This window comes from Anomaloglossus baeobatrachus, unplaced genomic scaffold (assembly GCF_048569485.1).
Source record: "Anomaloglossus baeobatrachus isolate aAnoBae1 unplaced genomic scaffold, aAnoBae1.hap1 Scaffold_3326, whole genome shotgun sequence".
In the NCBI taxonomy this organism is placed as follows: domain Eukaryota; kingdom Metazoa; phylum Chordata; class Amphibia; order Anura; family Aromobatidae; genus Anomaloglossus; species Anomaloglossus baeobatrachus.
Genome location: NW_027442706.1, coordinates 18,313 through 37,826, shown reverse-complemented (window position 1 = coordinate 37,826; position 19,514 = coordinate 18,313). Strand labels below are relative to the sequence as shown.

The window sequence follows — 19,514 nt, the reverse complement described above, 5'->3', positions numbered from 1 at the left end:
TTAGCCGTTTAAGTGTACTTATTGAAAGTAGTAATTCTTTCATAGGCCGCCCTTTCTTAGTATTTGACGTTCCTTATATTGCGGTATGAGGCTTCGCAGTAGGTTGCAAACATTCATCACCCATGACTGTCCCCAATTGAGCTCAGAAGCTCAATGTCTATCATGACCTCTCTTTTAGAATGTCCAAGAGCAAGCAAACTATTCCTCCAGGAGAGGGCGCCAACAGACTACTAAAGAGATCATCATTACTCAAAGAAAACCCCAAAAACCAATGCATGATAGGAATAAACAGGTAACTTTCTTTGGAGTGGAAGCGGAGAGATCGCACCAGATGCCAATTCTAGATGTTATCACACCTGTGGTCACTGCAGCAGCAGGTGAATCCACTTTGTCCAAAAGGGATCTATTCCATTCAATTGCAAATGATCTAGATAAGACAGAGAACTGCAGCACGGGGACATAGCCGAGTTGGTCAGGTTGAGTGGTGATGAGTTTGCTATTTGGATGAATAAAGAAAGTCAAAAGTGTGAAAGATAAAAAACAAAAGGAGGAAGTGTGAAAAGTGAATGGGCCAAATTGAGGTGCATATGAAGACGTATGCTTTCTTCCAATTCATTAAATCGGGCTAATATGAATCAGGTGAATTGAGTTCTGCTTTTGGAAACTGGGTTAAGAAGGGGTGCACCGTTCCTGGAGGTACTGCAATACCAGGTCAATGCGTGGAGTGGACAGAGCAAGCTCTTTTTCCATCTCCCTGTTCTAAAAATCCATTTAATATATGGTCCCCAGATAGGGGACGTATCAGATATTAAACTGATAAGAACAGATACTACACTTGATCTTAGCCAAAAGGCCGAGAAGCGATAACCAGAATTGGTTTGGGCCTCGAGTGGCACCCTGGCCTATGCCGGACACATCTTAGGGAGAGAGAGCGAGAGGGAGACAAACCCACGCCTACACAAGACATTTTGTCACCCAAGCCAACCCTTGAAAAGGCTGCTTTGCAGAGCCAAAACAAGAAGAATGGTGCGTTTTGCAGCCGCCGCCCACTGCAATGAATCTGAATAACTCCTCCTTTAGGGCGCAAGCAACTCCCCTCCCCCTTGCAGTCTTTCCAATTCACGATACAAAAAGACGGACAGGACAGGTTGCCTGACTTTCCGTCACTGCCACCCTTTGCCATCCTTACCCGTAGAAAGCCCTTTCATCATCCCCAAACCCTAATCTTTTCCCTTTCCTTCCCAGCCCCCAAACCCTGCCCTCTGTACCTTTCTCACCACCCGCTTCCCTTCTCCTGTCATCCCCCTACCACCCGGGAAAAAAAGAGATTGCCCCCTCCTTCCACTAGCCCACCCTCCCACCCAAAGAACAACTTCTTCTGCGCAGCTTGTTTTCTAGGCAGCAGCGCTATTGTGATGTCATCGGGGGGCATTGTGACAAGCCGCCAGTGTTCCGTCTCTTCATGTTGTGCACAGTTCAAACGGAAAATACATCAACAGGCAGACTACAGAAAAGCTTACTATCAAAGGTTAGAGGGGGGCTTTCTCAGAGGGCTTTTTACAGTTTTTCTATTCCCAATTAGCCGTTTAAGTGTACTTATTGAAAGTAGTAATTCTTTCATAGGCCGCCCTTTCTTAGTATTTGACGTTCCTTATATTGCGGTATGAGGCTTCGCAGTAGGTTGCAAACATTCATCACCCATGACTGTCCCCAATTGAGCTCAGAAGCTCAATGTCTATCATGACCTCTCTTTTAGAATGTCCAAGAGCAAGCAAACTATTCCTCCAGGAGAGGGCGCCAACAGACTACTAAAGAGATCATCATTACTCAAAGAAAACCCCAAAAACCAATGCATGATAGGAATAAACAGGTAACTTTCTTTGGAGTGGAAGCGGAGAGATCGCACCAGATGCCAATTCTAGATGTTATCACACCTGTGGTCACTGCAGCAGCAGGTGAATCCACTTTGTCCAAAAGGGATCTATTCCATTCAATTGCAAATGATCTAGATAAGACAGAGAACTGCAGCACGGGGACATAGCCGAGTTGGTCAGGTTGAGTGGTGATGAGTTTGCTATTTGGATGAATAAAGAAAGTCAAAAGTGTGAAAGATAAAAAACAAAAGGAGGAAGTGTGAAAAGTGAATGGGCCAAATTGAGGTGCATATGAAGACGTATGCTTTCTTCCAATTCATTAAATCGGGCTAATATGAATCAGGTGAATTGAGTTCTGCTTTTGGAAACTGGGTTAAGAAGGGGTGCACCGTTCCTGGAGGTACTGCAATACCAGGTCAATGCGTGGAGTGGACAGAGCAAGCTCTTTTTCCATCTCCCTGTTCTAAAAATCCATTTAATATATGGTCCCCAGATAGGGGACGTATCAGATATTAAACTGATAAGAACAGATACTACACTTGATCTTAGCCAAAAGGCCGAGAAGCGATAACCAGAATTGGTTTGGGCCTCGAGTGGCACCCTGGCCTATGCCGGACACATCTTAGGGAGAGAGAGCGAGAGGGAGACAAACCCACGCCTACACAAGACATTTTGTCACCCAAGCCAACCCTTGAAAAGGCTGCTTTGCAGAGCCAAAACAAGAAGAATGGTGCGTTTTGCAGCCGCCGCCCACTGCAATGAATCTGAATAACTCCTCCTTTAGGGCGCAAGCAACTCCCCTCCCCCTTGCAGTCTTTCCAATTCACGATACAAAAAGACGGACAGGACAGGTTGCCTGACTTTCCGTCACTGCCACCCTTTGCCATCCTTACCCGTAGAAAGCCCTTTCATCATCCCCAAACCCTAATCTTTTCCCTTTCCTTCCCAGCCCCCAAACCCTGCCCTCTGTACCTTTCTCACCACCCGCTTCCCTTCTCCTGTCATCCCCCTACCACCCGGGAAAAAAAGAGATTGCCCCCTCCTTCCACTAGCCCACCCTCCCACCCAAAGAACAACTTCTTCTGCGCAGCTTGTTTTCTAGGCAGCAGCGCTATTGTGATGTCATCGGGGGGCATTGTGACAAGCCGCCAGTGTTCCGTCTCTTCATGTTGTGCACAGTTCAAACGGAAAATACATCAACAGGCAGACTACAGAAAAGCTTACTATCAAAGGTTAGAGGGGGGCTTTCTCAGAGGGCTTTTTACAGTTTTTCTATTCCCAATTAGCCGTTTAAGTGTACTTATTGAAAGTAGTAATTCTTTCATAGGCCGCCCTTTCTTAGTATTTGACGTTCCTTATATTGCGGTATGAGGCTTCGCAGTAGGTTGCAAACATTCATCACCCATGACTGTCCCCAATTGAGCTCAGAAGCTCAATGTCTATCATGACCTCTCTTTTAGAATGTCCAAGAGCAAGCAAACTATTCCTCCAGGAGAGGGCGCCAACAGACTACTAAAGAGATCATCATTACTCAAAGAAAACCCCAAAAACCAATGCATGATAGGAATAAACAGGTAACTTTCTTTGGAGTGGAAGCGGAGAGATCGCACCAGATGCCAATTCTAGATGTTATCACACCTGTGGTCACTGCAGCAGCAGGTGAATCCACTTTGTCCAAAAGGGATCTATTCCATTCAATTGCAAATGATCTAGATAAGACAGAGAACTGCAGCACGGGGACATAGCCGAGTTGGTCAGGTTGAGTGGTGATGAGTTTGCTATTTGGATGAATAAAGAAAGTCAAAAGTGTGAAAGATAAAAAACAAAAGGAGGAAGTGTGAAAAGTGAATGGGCCAAATTGAGGTGCATATGAAGACGTATGCTTTCTTCCAATTCATTAAATCGGGCTAATATGAATCAGGTGAATTGAGTTCTGCTTTTGGAAACTGGGTTAAGAAGGGGTGCACCGTTCCTGGAGGTACTGCAATACCAGGTCAATGCGTGGAGTGGACAGAGCAAGCTCTTTTTCCATCTCCCTGTTCTAAAAATCCATTTAATATATGGTCCCCAGATAGGGGACGTATCAGATATTAAACTGATAAGAACAGATACTACACTTGATCTTAGCCAAAAGGCCGAGAAGCGATAACCAGAATTGGTTTGGGCCTCGAGTGGCACCCTGGCCTATGCCGGACACATCTTAGGGAGAGAGAGCGAGAGGGAGACAAACCCACGCCTACACAAGACATTTTGTCACCCAAGCCAACCCTTGAAAAGGCTGCTTTGCAGAGCCAAAACAAGAAGAATGGTGCGTTTTGCAGCCGCCGCCCACTGCAATGAATCTGAATAACTCCTCCTTTAGGGCGCAAGCAACTCCCCTCCCCCTTGCAGTCTTTCCAATTCACGATACAAAAAGACGGACAGGACAGGTTGCCTGACTTTCCGTCACTGCCACCCTTTGCCATCCTTACCCGTAGAAAGCCCTTTCATCATCCCCAAACCCTAATCTTTTCCCTTTCCTTCCCAGCCCCCAAACCCTGCCCTCTGTACCTTTCTCACCACCCGCTTCCCTTCTCCTGTCATCCCCCTACCACCCGGGAAAAAAAGAGATTGCCCCCTCCTTCCACTAGCCCACCCTCCCACCCAAAGAACAACTTCTTCTGCGCAGCTTGTTTTCTAGGCAGCAGCGCTATTGTGATGTCATCGGGGGGCATTGTGACAAGCCGCCAGTGTTCCGTCTCTTCATGTTGTGCACAGTTCAAACGGAAAATACATCAACAGGCAGACTACAGAAAAGCTTACTATCAAAGGTTAGAGGGGGGCTTTCTCAGAGGGCTTTTTACAGTTTTTCTATTCCCAATTAGCCGTTTAAGTGTACTTATTGAAAGTAGTAATTCTTTCATAGGCCGCCCTTTCTTAGTATTTGACGTTCCTTATATTGCGGTATGAGGCTTCGCAGTAGGTTGCAAACATTCATCACCCATGACTGTCCCCAATTGAGCTCAGAAGCTCAATGTCTATCATGACCTCTCTTTTAGAATGTCCAAGAGCAAGCAAACTATTCCTCCAGGAGAGGGCGCCAACAGACTACTAAAGAGATCATCATTACTCAAAGAAAACCCCAAAAACCAATGCATGATAGGAATAAACAGGTAACTTTCTTTGGAGTGGAAGCGGAGAGATCGCACCAGATGCCAATTCTAGATGTTATCACACCTGTGGTCACTGCAGCAGCAGGTGAATCCACTTTGTCCAAAAGGGATCTATTCCATTCAATTGCAAATGATCTAGATAAGACAGAGAACTGCAGCACGGGGACATAGCCGAGTTGGTCAGGTTGAGTGGTGATGAGTTTGCTATTTGGATGAATAAAGAAAGTCAAAAGTGTGAAAGATAAAAAACAAAAGGAGGAAGTGTGAAAAGTGAATGGGCCAAATTGAGGTGCATATGAAGACGTATGCTTTCTTCCAATTCATTAAATCGGGCTAATATGAATCAGGTGAATTGAGTTCTGCTTTTGGAAACTGGGTTAAGAAGGGGTGCACCGTTCCTGGAGGTACTGCAATACCAGGTCAATGCGTGGAGTGGACAGAGCAAGCTCTTTTTCCATCTCCCTGTTCTAAAAATCCATTTAATATATGGTCCCCAGATAGGGGACGTATCAGATATTAAACTGATAAGAACAGATACTACACTTGATCTTAGCCAAAAGGCCGAGAAGCGATAACCAGAATTGGTTTGGGCCTCGAGTGGCACCCTGGCCTATGCCGGACACATCTTAGGGAGAGAGAGCGAGAGGGAGACAAACCCACGCCTACACAAGACATTTTGTCACCCAAGCCAACCCTTGAAAAGGCTGCTTTGCAGAGCCAAAACAAGAAGAATGGTGCGTTTTGCAGCCGCCGCCCACTGCAATGAATCTGAATAACTCCTCCTTTAGGGCGCAAGCAACTCCCCTCCCCCTTGCAGTCTTTCCAATTCACGATACAAAAAGACGGACAGGACAGGTTGCCTGACTTTCCGTCACTGCCACCCTTTGCCATCCTTACCCGTAGAAAGCCCTTTCATCATCCCCAAACCCTAATCTTTTCCCTTTCCTTCCCAGCCCCCAAACCCTGCCCTCTGTACCTTTCTCACCACCCGCTTCCCTTCTCCTGTCATCCCCCTACCACCCGGGAAAAAAAGAGATTGCCCCCTCCTTCCACTAGCCCACCCTCCCACCCAAAGAACAACTTCTTCTGCGCAGCTTGTTTTCTAGGCAGCAGCGCTATTGTGATGTCATCGGGGGGCATTGTGACAAGCCGCCAGTGTTCCGTCTCTTCATGTTGTGCACAGTTCAAACGGAAAATACATCAACAGGCAGACTACAGAAAAGCTTACTATCAAAGGTTAGAGGGGGGCTTTCTCAGAGGGCTTTTTACAGTTTTTCTATTCCCAATTAGCCGTTTAAGTGTACTTATTGAAAGTAGTAATTCTTTCATAGGCCGCCCTTTCTTAGTATTTGACGTTCCTTATATTGCGGTATGAGGCTTCGCAGTAGGTTGCAAACATTCATCACCCATGACTGTCCCCAATTGAGCTCAGAAGCTCAATGTCTATCATGACCTCTCTTTTAGAATGTCCAAGAGCAAGCAAACTATTCCTCCAGGAGAGGGCGCCAACAGACTACTAAAGAGATCATCATTACTCAAAGAAAACCCCAAAAACCAATGCATGATAGGAATAAACAGGTAACTTTCTTTGGAGTGGAAGCGGAGAGATCGCACCAGATGCCAATTCTAGATGTTATCACACCTGTGGTCACTGCAGCAGCAGGTGAATCCACTTTGTCCAAAAGGGATCTATTCCATTCAATTGCAAATGATCTAGATAAGACAGAGAACTGCAGCACGGGGACATAGCCGAGTTGGTCAGGTTGAGTGGTGATGAGTTTGCTATTTGGATGAATAAAGAAAGTCAAAAGTGTGAAAGATAAAAAACAAAAGGAGGAAGTGTGAAAAGTGAATGGGCCAAATTGAGGTGCATATGAAGACGTATGCTTTCTTCCAATTCATTAAATCGGGCTAATATGAATCAGGTGAATTGAGTTCTGCTTTTGGAAACTGGGTTAAGAAGGGGTGCACCGTTCCTGGAGGTACTGCAATACCAGGTCAATGCGTGGAGTGGACAGAGCAAGCTCTTTTTCCATCTCCCTGTTCTAAAAATCCATTTAATATATGGTCCCCAGATAGGGGACGTATCAGATATTAAACTGATAAGAACAGATACTACACTTGATCTTAGCCAAAAGGCCGAGAAGCGATAACCAGAATTGGTTTGGGCCTCGAGTGGCACCCTGGCCTATGCCGGACACATCTTAGGGAGAGAGAGCGAGAGGGAGACAAACCCACGCCTACACAAGACATTTTGTCACCCAAGCCAACCCTTGAAAAGGCTGCTTTGCAGAGCCAAAACAAGAAGAATGGTGCGTTTTGCAGCCGCCGCCCACTGCAATGAATCTGAATAACTCCTCCTTTAGGGCGCAAGCAACTCCCCTCCCCCTTGCAGTCTTTCCAATTCACGATACAAAAAGACGGACAGGACAGGTTGCCTGACTTTCCGTCACTGCCACCCTTTGCCATCCTTACCCGTAGAAAGCCCTTTCATCATCCCCAAACCCTAATCTTTTCCCTTTCCTTCCCAGCCCCCAAACCCTGCCCTCTGTACCTTTCTCACCACCCGCTTCCCTTCTCCTGTCATCCCCCTACCACCCGGGAAAAAAAGAGATTGCCCCCTCCTTCCACTAGCCCACCCTCCCACCCAAAGAACAACTTCTTCTGCGCAGCTTGTTTTCTAGGCAGCAGCGCTATTGTGATGTCATCGGGGGGCATTGTGACAAGCCGCCAGTGTTCCGTCTCTTCATGTTGTGCACAGTTCAAACGGAAAATACATCAACAGGCAGACTACAGAAAAGCTTACTATCAAAGGTTAGAGGGGGGCTTTCTCAGAGGGCTTTTTACAGTTTTTCTATTCCCAATTAGCCGTTTAAGTGTACTTATTGAAAGTAGTAATTCTTTCATAGGCCGCCCTTTCTTAGTATTTGACGTTCCTTATATTGCGGTATGAGGCTTCGCAGTAGGTTGCAAACATTCATCACCCATGACTGTCCCCAATTGAGCTCAGAAGCTCAATGTCTATCATGACCTCTCTTTTAGAATGTCCAAGAGCAAGCAAACTATTCCTCCAGGAGAGGGCGCCAACAGACTACTAAAGAGATCATCATTACTCAAAGAAAACCCCAAAAACCAATGCATGATAGGAATAAACAGGTAACTTTCTTTGGAGTGGAAGCGGAGAGATCGCACCAGATGCCAATTCTAGATGTTATCACACCTGTGGTCACTGCAGCAGCAGGTGAATCCACTTTGTCCAAAAGGGATCTATTCCATTCAATTGCAAATGATCTAGATAAGACAGAGAACTGCAGCACGGGGACATAGCCGAGTTGGTCAGGTTGAGTGGTGATGAGTTTGCTATTTGGATGAATAAAGAAAGTCAAAAGTGTGAAAGATAAAAAACAAAAGGAGGAAGTGTGAAAAGTGAATGGGCCAAATTGAGGTGCATATGAAGACGTATGCTTTCTTCCAATTCATTAAATCGGGCTAATATGAATCAGGTGAATTGAGTTCTGCTTTTGGAAACTGGGTTAAGAAGGGGTGCACCGTTCCTGGAGGTACTGCAATACCAGGTCAATGCGTGGAGTGGACAGAGCAAGCTCTTTTTCCATCTCCCTGTTCTAAAAATCCATTTAATATATGGTCCCCAGATAGGGGACGTATCAGATATTAAACTGATAAGAACAGATACTACACTTGATCTTAGCCAAAAGGCCGAGAAGCGATAACCAGAATTGGTTTGGGCCTCGAGTGGCACCCTGGCCTATGCCGGACACATCTTAGGGAGAGAGAGCGAGAGGGAGACAAACCCACGCCTACACAAGACATTTTGTCACCCAAGCCAACCCTTGAAAAGGCTGCTTTGCAGAGCCAAAACAAGAAGAATGGTGCGTTTTGCAGCCGCCGCCCACTGCAATGAATCTGAATAACTCCTCCTTTAGGGCGCAAGCAACTCCCCTCCCCCTTGCAGTCTTTCCAATTCACGATACAAAAAGACGGACAGGACAGGTTGCCTGACTTTCCGTCACTGCCACCCTTTGCCATCCTTACCCGTAGAAAGCCCTTTCATCATCCCCAAACCCTAATCTTTTCCCTTTCCTTCCCAGCCCCCAAACCCTGCCCTCTGTACCTTTCTCACCACCCGCTTCCCTTCTCCTGTCATCCCCCTACCACCCGGGAAAAAAAGAGATTGCCCCCTCCTTCCACTAGCCCACCCTCCCACCCAAAGAACAACTTCTTCTGCGCAGCTTGTTTTCTAGGCAGCAGCGCTATTGTGATGTCATCGGGGGGCATTGTGACAAGCCGCCAGTGTTCCGTCTCTTCATGTTGTGCACAGTTCAAACGGAAAATACATCAACAGGCAGACTACAGAAAAGCTTACTATCAAAGGTTAGAGGGGGGCTTTCTCAGAGGGCTTTTTACAGTTTTTCTATTCCCAATTAGCCGTTTAAGTGTACTTATTGAAAGTAGTAATTCTTTCATAGGCCGCCCTTTCTTTGTATTTGACGTTCCTTATATTGCGGTATGAGGCTTCGCAGTAGGTTGCAAACATTCATCACCCATGACTGTCCCCAATTGAGCTCAGAAGCTCAATGTCTATCATGACCTCTCTTTTAGAATGTCCAAGAGCAAGCAAACTATTCCTCCAGGAGAGGGCGCCAACAGACTACTAAAGAGATCATCATTACTCAAAGAAAACCCCAAAAACCAATGCATGATAGGAATAAACAGGTAACTTTCTTTGGAGTGGAAGCGGAGAGATCGCACCAGATGCCAATTCTAGATGTTATCACACCTGTGGTCACTGCAGCAGCAGGTGAATCCACTTTGTCCAAAAGGGATCTATTCCATTCAATTGCAAATGATCTAGATAAGACAGAGAACTGCAGCACGGGGACATAGCCGAGTTGGTCAGGTTGAGTGGTGATGAGTTTGCTATTTGGATGAATAAAGAAAGTCAAAAGTGTGAAAGATAAAAAACAAAAGGAGGAAGTGTGAAAAGTGAATGGGCCAAATTGAGGTGCATATGAAGACGTATGCTTTCTTCCAATTCATTAAATCGGGCTAATATGAATCAGGTGAATTGAGTTCTGCTTTTGGAAACTGGGTTAAGAAGGGGTGCACCGTTCCTGGAGGTACTGCAATACCAGGTCAATGCGTGGAGTGGACAGAGCAAGCTCTTTTTCCATCTCCCTGTTCTAAAAATCCATTTAATATATGGTCCCCAGATAGGGGACGTATCAGATATTAAACTGATAAGAACAGATACTACACTTGATCTTAGCCAAAAGGCCGAGAAGCGATAACCAGAATTGGTTTGGGCCTCGAGTGGCACCCTGGCCTATGCCGGACACATCTTAGGGAGAGAGAGCGAGAGGGAGACAAACCCACGCCTACACAAGATTGTCACCCAAGCCAACCCTTGAAAAGGCTGCTTTGCAGAGCCAAAACAAGAAGAATGGTGCGTTTTGCAGCCGCCGCCCACTGCAATGAATCTGAATAACTCCTCCTTTAGGGCGCAAGCAACTCCCCTCCCCCTTGCAGTCTTTCCAATTCACGATACAAAAAGACGGACAGGACAGGTTGCCTGACTTTCCGTCACTGCCACCCTTTGCCATCCTTACCCGTAGAAAGCCCTTTCATCATCCCCAAACCCTAATCTTTTCCCTTTCCTTCCCAGCCCCCAAACCCTGCCCTCTGTACCTTTCTCACCACCCGCTTCCCTTCTCCTGTCATCCCCCTACCACCCGGGAAAAAAAGAGATTGCCCCCTCCTTCCACTAGCCCACCCTCCCACCCAAAGAACAACTTCTTCTGCGCAGCTTGTTTTCTAGGCAGCAGCGCTATTGTGATGTCATCGGGGGGCATTGTGACAAGCCGCCAGTGTTCCGTCTCTTCATGTTGTGCACAGTTCAAACGGAAAATACATCAACAGGCAGACTACAGAAAAGCTTACTATCAAAGGTTAGAGGGGGGCTTTCTCAGAGGGCTTTTTACAGTTTTTCTATTCCCAATTAGCCGTTTAAGTGTACTTATTGAAAGTAGTAATTCTTTCATAGGCCGCCCTTTCTTAGTATTTGACGTTCCTTATATTGCGGTATGAGGCTTCGCAGTAGGTTGCAAACATTCATCACCCATGACTGTCCCCAATTGAGCTCAGAAGCTCAATGTCTATCATGACCTCTCTTTTAGAATGTCCAAGAGCAAGCAAACTATTCCTCCAGGAGAGGGCGCCAACAGACTACTAAAGAGATCATCATTACTCAAAGAAAACCCCAAAAACCAATGCATGATAGGAATAAACAGGTAACTTTCTTTGGAGTGGAAGCGGAGAGATCGCACCAGATGCCAATTCTAGATGTTATCACACCTGTGGTCACTGCAGCAGCAGGTGAATCCACTTTGTCCAAAAGGGATCTATTCCATTCAATTGCAAATGATCTAGATAAGACAGAGAACTGCAGCACGGGGACATAGCCGAGTTGGTCAGGTTGAGTGGTGATGAGTTTGCTATTTGGATGAATAAAGAAAGTCAAAAGTGTGAAAGATAAAAAACAAAAGGAGGAAGTGTGAAAAGTGAATGGGCCAAATTGAGGTGCATATGAAGACGTATGCTTTCTTCCAATTCATTAAATCGGGCTAATATGAATCAGGTGAATTGAGTTCTGCTTTTGGAAACTGGGTTAAGAAGGGGTGCACCGTTCCTGGAGGTACTGCAATACCAGGTCAATGCGTGGAGTGGACAGAGCAAGCTCTTTTTCCATCTCCCTGTTCTAAAAATCCATTTAATATATGGTCCCCAGATAGGGGACGTATCAGATATTAAACTGATAAGAACAGATACTACACTTGATCTTAGCCAAAAGGCCGAGAAGCGATAACCAGAATTGGTTTGGGCCTCGAGTGGCACCCTGGCCTATGCCGGACACATCTTAGGGAGAGAGAGCGAGAGGGAGACAAACCCACGCCTACACAAGACATTTTGTCACCCAAGCCAACCCTTGAAAAGGCTGCTTTGCAGAGCCAAAACAAGAAGAATGGTGCGTTTTGCAGCCGCCGCCCACTGCAATGAATCTGAATAACTCCTCCTTTAGGGCGCAAGCAACTCCCCTCCCCCTTGCAGTCTTTCCAATTCACGATACAAAAAGACGGACAGGACAGGTTGCCTGACTTTCCGTCACTGCCACCCTTTGCCATCCTTACCCGTAGAAAGCCCTTTCATCATCCCCAAACCCTAATCTTTTCCCTTTCCTTCCCAGCCCCCAAACCCTGCCCTCTGTACCTTTCTCACCACCCGCTTCCCTTCTCCTGTCATCCCCCTACCACCCGGGAAAAAAAGAGATTGCCCCCTCCTTCCACTAGCCCACCCTCCCACCCAAAGAACAACTTCTTCTGCGCAGCTTGTTTTCTAGGCAGCAGCGCTATTGTGATGTCATCGGGGGGCATTGTGACAAGCCGCCAGTGTTCCGTCTCTTCATGTTGTGCACAGTTCAAACGGAAAATACATCAACAGGCAGACTACAGAAAAGCTTACTATCAAAGGTTAGAGGGGGGCTTTCTCAGAGGGCTTTTTACAGTTTTTCTATTCCCAATTAGCCGTTTAAGTGTACTTATTGAAAGTAGTAATTCTTTCATAGGCCGCCCTTTCTTAGTATTTGACGTTCCTTATATTGCGGTATGAGGCTTCGCAGTAGGTTGCAAACATTCATCACCCATGACTGTCCCCAATTGAGCTCAGAAGCTCAATGTCTATCATGACCTCTCTTTTAGAATGTCCAAGAGCAAGCAAACTATTCCTCCAGGAGAGGGCGCCAACAGACTACTAAAGAGATCATCATTACTCAAAGAAAACCCCAAAAACCAATGCATGATAGGAATAAACAGGTAACTTTCTTTGGAGTGGAAGCGGAGAGATCGCACCAGATGCCAATTCTAGATGTTATCACACCTGTGGTCACTGCAGCAGCAGGTGAATCCACTTTGTCCAAAAGGGATCTATTCCATTCAATTGCAAATGATCTAGATAAGACAGAGAACTGCAGCACGGGGACATAGCCGAGTTGGTCAGGTTGAGTGGTGATGAGTTTGCTATTTGGATGAATAAAGAAAGTCAAAAGTGTGAAAGATAAAAAACAAAAGGAGGAAGTGTGAAAAGTGAATGGGCCAAATTGAGGTGCATATGAAGACGTATGCTTTCTTCCAATTCATTAAATCGGGCTAATATGAATCAGGTGAATTGAGTTCTGCTTTTGGAAACTGGGTTAAGAAGGGGTGCACCGTTCCTGGAGGTACTGCAATACCAGGTCAATGCGTGGAGTGGACAGAGCAAGCTCTTTTTCCATCTCCCTGTTCTAAAAATCCATTTAATATATGGTCCCCAGATAGGGGACGTATCAGATATTAAACTGATAAGAACAGATACTACACTTGATCTTAGCCAAAAGGCCGAGAAGCGATAACCAGAATTGGTTTGGGCCTCGAGTGGCACCCTGGCCTATGCCGGACACATCTTAGGGAGAGAGAGCGAGAGGGAGACAAACCCACGCCTACACAAGACATTTTGTCACCCAAGCCAACCCTTGAAAAGGCTGCTTTGCAGAGCCAAAACAAGAAGAATGGTGCGTTTTGCAGCCGCCGCCCACTGCAATGAATCTGAATAACTCCTCCTTTAGGGCGCAAGCAACTCCCCTCCCCCTTGCAGTCTTTCCAATTCACGATACAAAAAGACGGACAGGACAGGTTGCCTGACTTTCCGTCACTGCCACCCTTTGCCATCCTTACCCGTAGAAAGCCCTTTCATCATCCCCAAACCCTAATCTTTTCCCTTTCCTTCCCAGCCCCCAAACCCTGCCCTCTGTACCTTTCTCACCACCCGCTTCCCTTCTCCTGTCATCCCCCTACCACCCGGGAAAAAAAGAGATTGCCCCCTCCTTCCACTAGCCCACCCTCCCACCCAAAGAACAACTTCTTCTGCGCAGCTTGTTTTCTAGGCAGCAGCGCTATTGTGATGTCATCGGGGGGCATTGTGACAAGCCGCCAGTGTTCCGTCTCTTCATGTTGTGCACAGTTCAAACGGAAAATACATCAACAGGCAGACTACAGAAAAGCTTACTATCAAAGGTTAGAGGGGGGCTTTCTCAGAGGGCTTTTTACAGTTTTTCTATTCCCAATTAGCCGTTTAAGTGTACTTATTGAAAGTAGTAATTCTTTCATAGGCCGCCCTTTCTTAGTATTTGACGTTCCTTATATTGCGGTATGAGGCTTCGCAGTAGGTTGCAAACATTCATCACCCATGACTGTCCCCAATTGAGCTCAGAAGCTCAATGTCTATCATGACCTCTCTTTTAGAATGTCCAAGAGCAAGCAAACTATTCCTCCAGGAGAGGGCGCCAACAGACTACTAAAGAGATCATCATTACTCAAAGAAAACCCCAAAAACCAATGCATGATAGGAATAAACAGGTAACTTTCTTTGGAGTGGAAGCGGAGAGATCGCACCAGATGCCAATTCTAGATGTTATCACACCTGTGGTCACTGCAGCAGCAGGTGAATCCACTTTGTCCAAAAGGGATCTATTCCATTCAATTGCAAATGATCTAGATAAGACAGAGAACTGCAGCACGGGGACATAGCCGAGTTGGTCAGGTTGAGTGGTGATGAGTTTGCTATTTGGATGAATAAAGAAAGTCAAAAGTGTGAAAGATAAAAAACAAAAGGAGGAAGTGTGAAAAGTGAATGGGCCAAATTGAGGTGCATATGAAGACGTATGCTTTCTTCCAATTCATTAAATCGGGCTAATATGAATCAGGTGAATTGAGTTCTGCTTTTGGAAACTGGGTTAAGAAGGGGTGCACCGTTCCTGGAGGTACTGCAATACCAGGTCAATGCGTGGAGTGGACAGAGCAAGCTCTTTTTCCATCTCCCTGTTCTAAAAATCCATTTAATATATGGTCCCCAGATAGGGGACGTATCAGATATTAAACTGATAAGAACAGATACTACACTTGATCTTAGCCAAAAGGCCGAGAAGCGATAACCAGAATTGGTTTGGGCCTCGAGTGGCACCCTGGCCTATGCCGGACACATCTTAGGGAGAGAGAGCGAGAGGGAGACAAACCCACGCCTACACAAGACATTTTGTCACCCAAGCCAACCCTTGAAAAGGCTGCTTTGCAGAGCCAAAACAAGAAGAATGGTGCGTTTTGCAGCCGCCGCCCACTGCAATGAATCTGAATAACTCCTCCTTTAGGGCGCAAGCAACTCCCCTCCCCCTTGCAGTCTTTCCAATTCACGATACAAAAAGACGGACAGGACAGGTTGCCTGACTTTCCGTCACTGCCACCCTTTGCCATCCTTACCCGTAGAAAGCCCTTTCATCATCCCCAAACCCTAATCTTTTCCCTTTCCTTCCCAGCCCCCAAACCCTGCCCTCTGTACCTTTCTCACCACCCGCTTCCCTTCTCCTGTCATCCCCCTACCACCCGGGAAAAAAAGAGATTGCCCCCTCCTTCCACTAGCCCACCCTCCCACCCAAAGAACAACTTCTTCTGCGCAGCTTGTTTTCTAGGCAGCAGCGCTATTGTGATGTCATCGGGGGGCATTGTGACAAGCCGCCAGTGTTCCGTCTCTTCATGTTGTGCACAGTTCAAACGGAAAATACATCAACAGGCAGACTACAGAAAAGCTTACTATCAAAGGTTAGAGGGGGGCTTTCTCAGAGGGCTTTTTACAGTTTTTCTATTCCCAATTAGCCGTTTAAGTGTACTTATTGAAAGTAGTAATTCTTTCATAGGCCGCCCTTTCTTAGTATTTGACGTTCCTTATATTGCGGTATGAGGCTTCGCAGTAGGTTGCAAACATTCATCACCCATGACTGTCCCCAATTGAGCTCAGAAGCTCAATGTCTATCATGACCTCTCTTTTAGAATGTCCAAGAGCAAGCAAACTATTCCTCCAGGAGAGGGCGCCAACAGACTACTAAAGAGATCATCATTACTCAAAGAAAACCCCAAAAACCAATGCATGATAGGAATAAACAGGTAACTTTCTTTGGAGTGGAAGCGGAGAGATCGCACCAGATGCCAATTCTAGATGTTATCACACCTGTGGTCACTGCAGCAGCAGGTGAATCCACTTTGTCCAAAAGGGATCTATTCCATTCAATTGCAAATGATCTAGATAAGACAGAGAACTGCAGCACGGGGACATAGCCGAGTTGGTCAGGTTGAGTGGTGATGAGTTTGCTATTTGGATGAATAAAGAAAGTCAAAAGTGTGAAAGATAAAAAACAAAAGGAGGAAGTGTGAAAAGTGAATGGGCCAAATTGAGGTGCATATGAAGACGTATGCTTTCTTCCAATTCATTAAATCGGGCTAATATGAATCAGGTGAATTGAGTTCTGCTTTTGGAAACTGGGTTAAGAAGGGGTGCACCGTTCCTGGAGGTACTGCAATACCAGGTCAATGCGTGGAGTGGACAGAGCAAGCTCTTTTTCCATCTCCCTGTTCTAAAAATCCATTTAATATATGGTCCCCAGATAGGGGACGTATCAGATATTAAACTGATAAGAACAGATACTACACTTGATCTTAGCCAAAAGGCCGAGAAGCGATAACCAGAATTGGTTTGGGCCTCGAGTGGCACCCTGGCCTATGCCGGACACATCTTAGGGAGAGAGAGCGAGAGGGAGACAAACCCACGCCTACACAAGACATTTTGTCACCCAAGCCAACCCTTGAAAAGGCTGCTTTGCAGAGCCAAAACAAGAAGAATGGTGCGTTTTGCAGCCGCCGCCCACTGCAATGAATCTGAATAACTCCTCCTTTAGGGCGCAAGCAACTCCCCTCCCCCTTGCAGTCTTTCCAATTCACGATACAAAAAGACGGACAGGACAGGTTGCCTGACTTTCCGTCACTGCCACCCTTTGCCATCCTTACCCGTAGAAAGCCCTTTCATCATCCCCAAACCCTAATCTTTTCCCTTTCCTTCCCAGCCCCCAAACCCTGCCCTCTGTACCTTTCTCACCACCCGCTTCCCTTCTCCTGTCATCCCCCTACCACCCGGGAAAAAAAGAGATTGCCCCCTCCTTCCACTAGCCCACCCTCCCACCCAAAGAACAACTTCTTCTGCGCAGCTTGTGTTCTAGGCAGCAGCGCTATTGTGATGTCATCGGGGGGCATTGTGACAAGCCGCCAGTGTTCCGTCTCTTCATGTTGTGCACAGTTCAAACGGAAAATACATCAACAGGCAGACTACAGAAAAGCTTACTATCAAAGGTTAGAGGGGGGCTTTCTCAGAGGGCTTTTTACAGTTTTTCTATTCCCAATTAGCCGTTTAAGTGTACTTATTGAAAGTAGTAATTCTTTCATAGGCCGCCCTTTCTTAGTATTTGACGTTCCTTATATTGCGGTATGAGGCTTCGCAGTAGGTTGCAAACATTCATCACCCATGACTGTCCCCAATTGAGCTCAGAAGCTCAATGTCTATCATGACCTCTCTTTTAGAATGTCCAAGAGCAAGCAAACTATTCCTCCAGGAGAGGGCGCCAACAGACTACTAAAGAGATCATCATTACTCAAAGAAAACCCCAAAAACCAATGCATGATAGGAATAAACAGGTAACTTTCTTTGGAGTGGAAGCGGAGAGATCGCACCAGATGCCAATTCTAGATGTTATCACACCTGTGGTCACTGCAGCAGCAGGTGAATCCACTTTGTCCAAAAGGGATCTATTCCATTCAATTGCAAATGATCTAGATAAGACAGAGAACTGCAGCACGGGGACATAGCCGAGTTGGTCAGGTTGAGTGGTGATGAGTTTGCTATTTGGATGAATAAAGAAAGTCAAAAGTGTGAAAGATAAAAAACAAAAGGAGGAAGTGTGAAAAGTGAATGGGCCAAATTGAGGTGCATATGAAGACGTATGCTTTCTTCCAATTCATTAAATCGGGCTAATATGAATCAGGTGAATTGAGTTCTGCTTTTGGAAACTGGGTTAAGAAGGGGTGCACCGTTCCTGGAGGTACTGCAATACCAGGTCAATGCGTGGAGTGGACAGAGCAAGCTCTTTTTCCATCTCCCTGTTCTAAAAATCCATTTAATATATGGTCCCCAGATAGGGGACGTATCAGATATTAAACTGATAAGAACAGATACTACACTTGATCTTAGCCAAAAGGCCGAGAAGCGATAACCAGAATTGGTTTGGGCCTCGAGTGGCACCCTGGCCTATGCCGGACACATCTTAGGGAGAGAGAGCGAGAGGGAGACAAACCCACGCCTACACAAGACATTTTGTCACCCAAGCCAACCCTTGAAAAGGCTGCTTTGCAGAGCCAAAACAAGAAGAATGGTGCGTTTTGCAGCCGCCGCCCACTGCAATGAATCTGAATAACTCCTCCTTTAGGGCGCAAGCAACTCCCCTCCCCCTTGCAGTCTTTCCAATTCACGATACAAAAAGACGGACAGGACAGGTTGCCTGACTTTCCGTCACTGCCACCCTTTGCCATCCTTACCCGTAGAAAGCCCTTTCATCATCCCCAAACCCTAATCTTTTCCCTTTCCTTCCCAGCCCCCAAACCCTGCCCTCTGTACCTTTCTCACCACCCGCTTCCCTTCTCCTGTCATCCCCCTACCACCCGGGAAAAAAAGAGATTGCCCCCTCCTTCCACTAGCCCACCCTCCCACCCAAAGAACAACTTCTTCTGCGCAGCTTGTTTTCTAGGCAGCAGCGCTATTGTGATGTCATCGGGGGGCATTGTGACAAGCCGCCAGTGTTCCGTCTCTTCATGTTGTGCACAGTTCAAACGGAAAATACATCAACAGGCAGACTACAGAAAAGCTTACTATCAAAGGTTAGAGGGGGGCTTTCTCAGAGGGCTTTTTACAGTTTTTCTATTCCCAATTAGCCGTTTAAGTGTACTTATTGAAAGTAGTAATTCTTTCATAGGCCGCCCTTTCTTAGTATTTGACGTTCCTTATATTGCGGTATGAGGCTTCGCAGTAGGTTGCAAACATTCATCACCCATGACTGTCCCCAATTGAGCTCAGAAGCTCAATGTCTATCATGACCTCTCTTTTAGAATGTCCAAGAGCAAGCAAACTATTCCTCCAGGAGAGGGCGCCAACAGACTACTAAAGAGATCATCATTACTCAAAGAAAACCCCAAAAACCAATGCATGATAGGAATAAACAGGTAACTTTCTTTGGAGTGGAAGCGGAGAGATCGCACCAGATGCCAATTCTAGATGTTATCACACCTGTGGTCACTGCAGCAGCAGGTGAATCCACTTTGTCCAAAAGGGATCTATTCCATTCAATTGCAAATGATCTAGATAAGACAGAGAACTGCAGCACGGGGACATAGCCGAGTTGGTCAGGTTGAGTGGTGATGAGTTTGCTATTTGGATGAATAAAGAAAGTCAAAAGTGTGAAAGATAAAAAACAAAAGGAGGAAGTGTGAAAAGTGAATGGGCCAAATTGAGG

General features: G+C 46.2%; 12 non-coding genes across 12 annotated transcripts; all 12 read right to left on the bottom strand.

The window, feature by feature from the left end:
- Positions 1-674: 674 nt before the first annotated feature.
- Positions 675-865, bottom strand: LOC142270938 (U2 spliceosomal RNA). Its single transcript, XR_012736140.1, has one exon. It is a non-coding gene; the product is annotated as a U2 spliceosomal RNA (small nuclear RNA).
- Positions 866-2,252: 1,387 nt separating this feature from the next.
- On the bottom strand, positions 2,253-2,443 carry LOC142270937 (U2 spliceosomal RNA). Its single transcript, XR_012736139.1, has one exon. It is a non-coding gene; the product is annotated as a U2 spliceosomal RNA (small nuclear RNA).
- A 1,387-nt stretch (positions 2,444-3,830) lies between these two features.
- On the bottom strand, positions 3,831-4,021 carry LOC142270936 (U2 spliceosomal RNA). Its single transcript, XR_012736138.1, has one exon. It is a non-coding gene; the product is annotated as a U2 spliceosomal RNA (small nuclear RNA).
- Positions 4,022-5,408: 1,387 nt separating this feature from the next.
- On the bottom strand, positions 5,409-5,599 carry LOC142270935 (U2 spliceosomal RNA). The gene has a single exon (XR_012736137.1). It is a non-coding gene; the product is annotated as a U2 spliceosomal RNA (small nuclear RNA).
- Positions 5,600-6,986: 1,387 nt separating this feature from the next.
- Positions 6,987-7,177, bottom strand: LOC142270934 (U2 spliceosomal RNA). Its single transcript, XR_012736136.1, has one exon. It is a non-coding gene; the product is annotated as a U2 spliceosomal RNA (small nuclear RNA).
- A 1,387-nt stretch (positions 7,178-8,564) lies between these two features.
- Positions 8,565-8,755, bottom strand: LOC142270933 (U2 spliceosomal RNA). Its single transcript, XR_012736135.1, has one exon. It is a non-coding gene; the product is annotated as a U2 spliceosomal RNA (small nuclear RNA).
- Positions 8,756-10,142: 1,387 nt separating this feature from the next.
- Positions 10,143-10,333, bottom strand: LOC142270932 (U2 spliceosomal RNA). The gene has a single exon (XR_012736134.1). It is a non-coding gene; the product is annotated as a U2 spliceosomal RNA (small nuclear RNA).
- A 1,383-nt stretch (positions 10,334-11,716) lies between these two features.
- Positions 11,717-11,907, bottom strand: LOC142270931 (U2 spliceosomal RNA). The gene has a single exon (XR_012736133.1). It is a non-coding gene; the product is annotated as a U2 spliceosomal RNA (small nuclear RNA).
- A 1,387-nt stretch (positions 11,908-13,294) lies between these two features.
- LOC142270930 (U2 spliceosomal RNA) lies at positions 13,295-13,485 on the bottom strand. The gene has a single exon (XR_012736132.1). It is a non-coding gene; the product is annotated as a U2 spliceosomal RNA (small nuclear RNA).
- Positions 13,486-14,872: 1,387 nt separating this feature from the next.
- Positions 14,873-15,063, bottom strand: LOC142270927 (U2 spliceosomal RNA). The gene has a single exon (XR_012736130.1). It is a non-coding gene; the product is annotated as a U2 spliceosomal RNA (small nuclear RNA).
- A 1,387-nt stretch (positions 15,064-16,450) lies between these two features.
- On the bottom strand, positions 16,451-16,641 carry LOC142270926 (U2 spliceosomal RNA). Its single transcript, XR_012736129.1, has one exon. It is a non-coding gene; the product is annotated as a U2 spliceosomal RNA (small nuclear RNA).
- A 1,387-nt stretch (positions 16,642-18,028) lies between these two features.
- On the bottom strand, positions 18,029-18,219 carry LOC142270925 (U2 spliceosomal RNA). The gene has a single exon (XR_012736128.1). It is a non-coding gene; the product is annotated as a U2 spliceosomal RNA (small nuclear RNA).
- Positions 18,220-19,514: the final 1,295 nt, after the last annotated feature.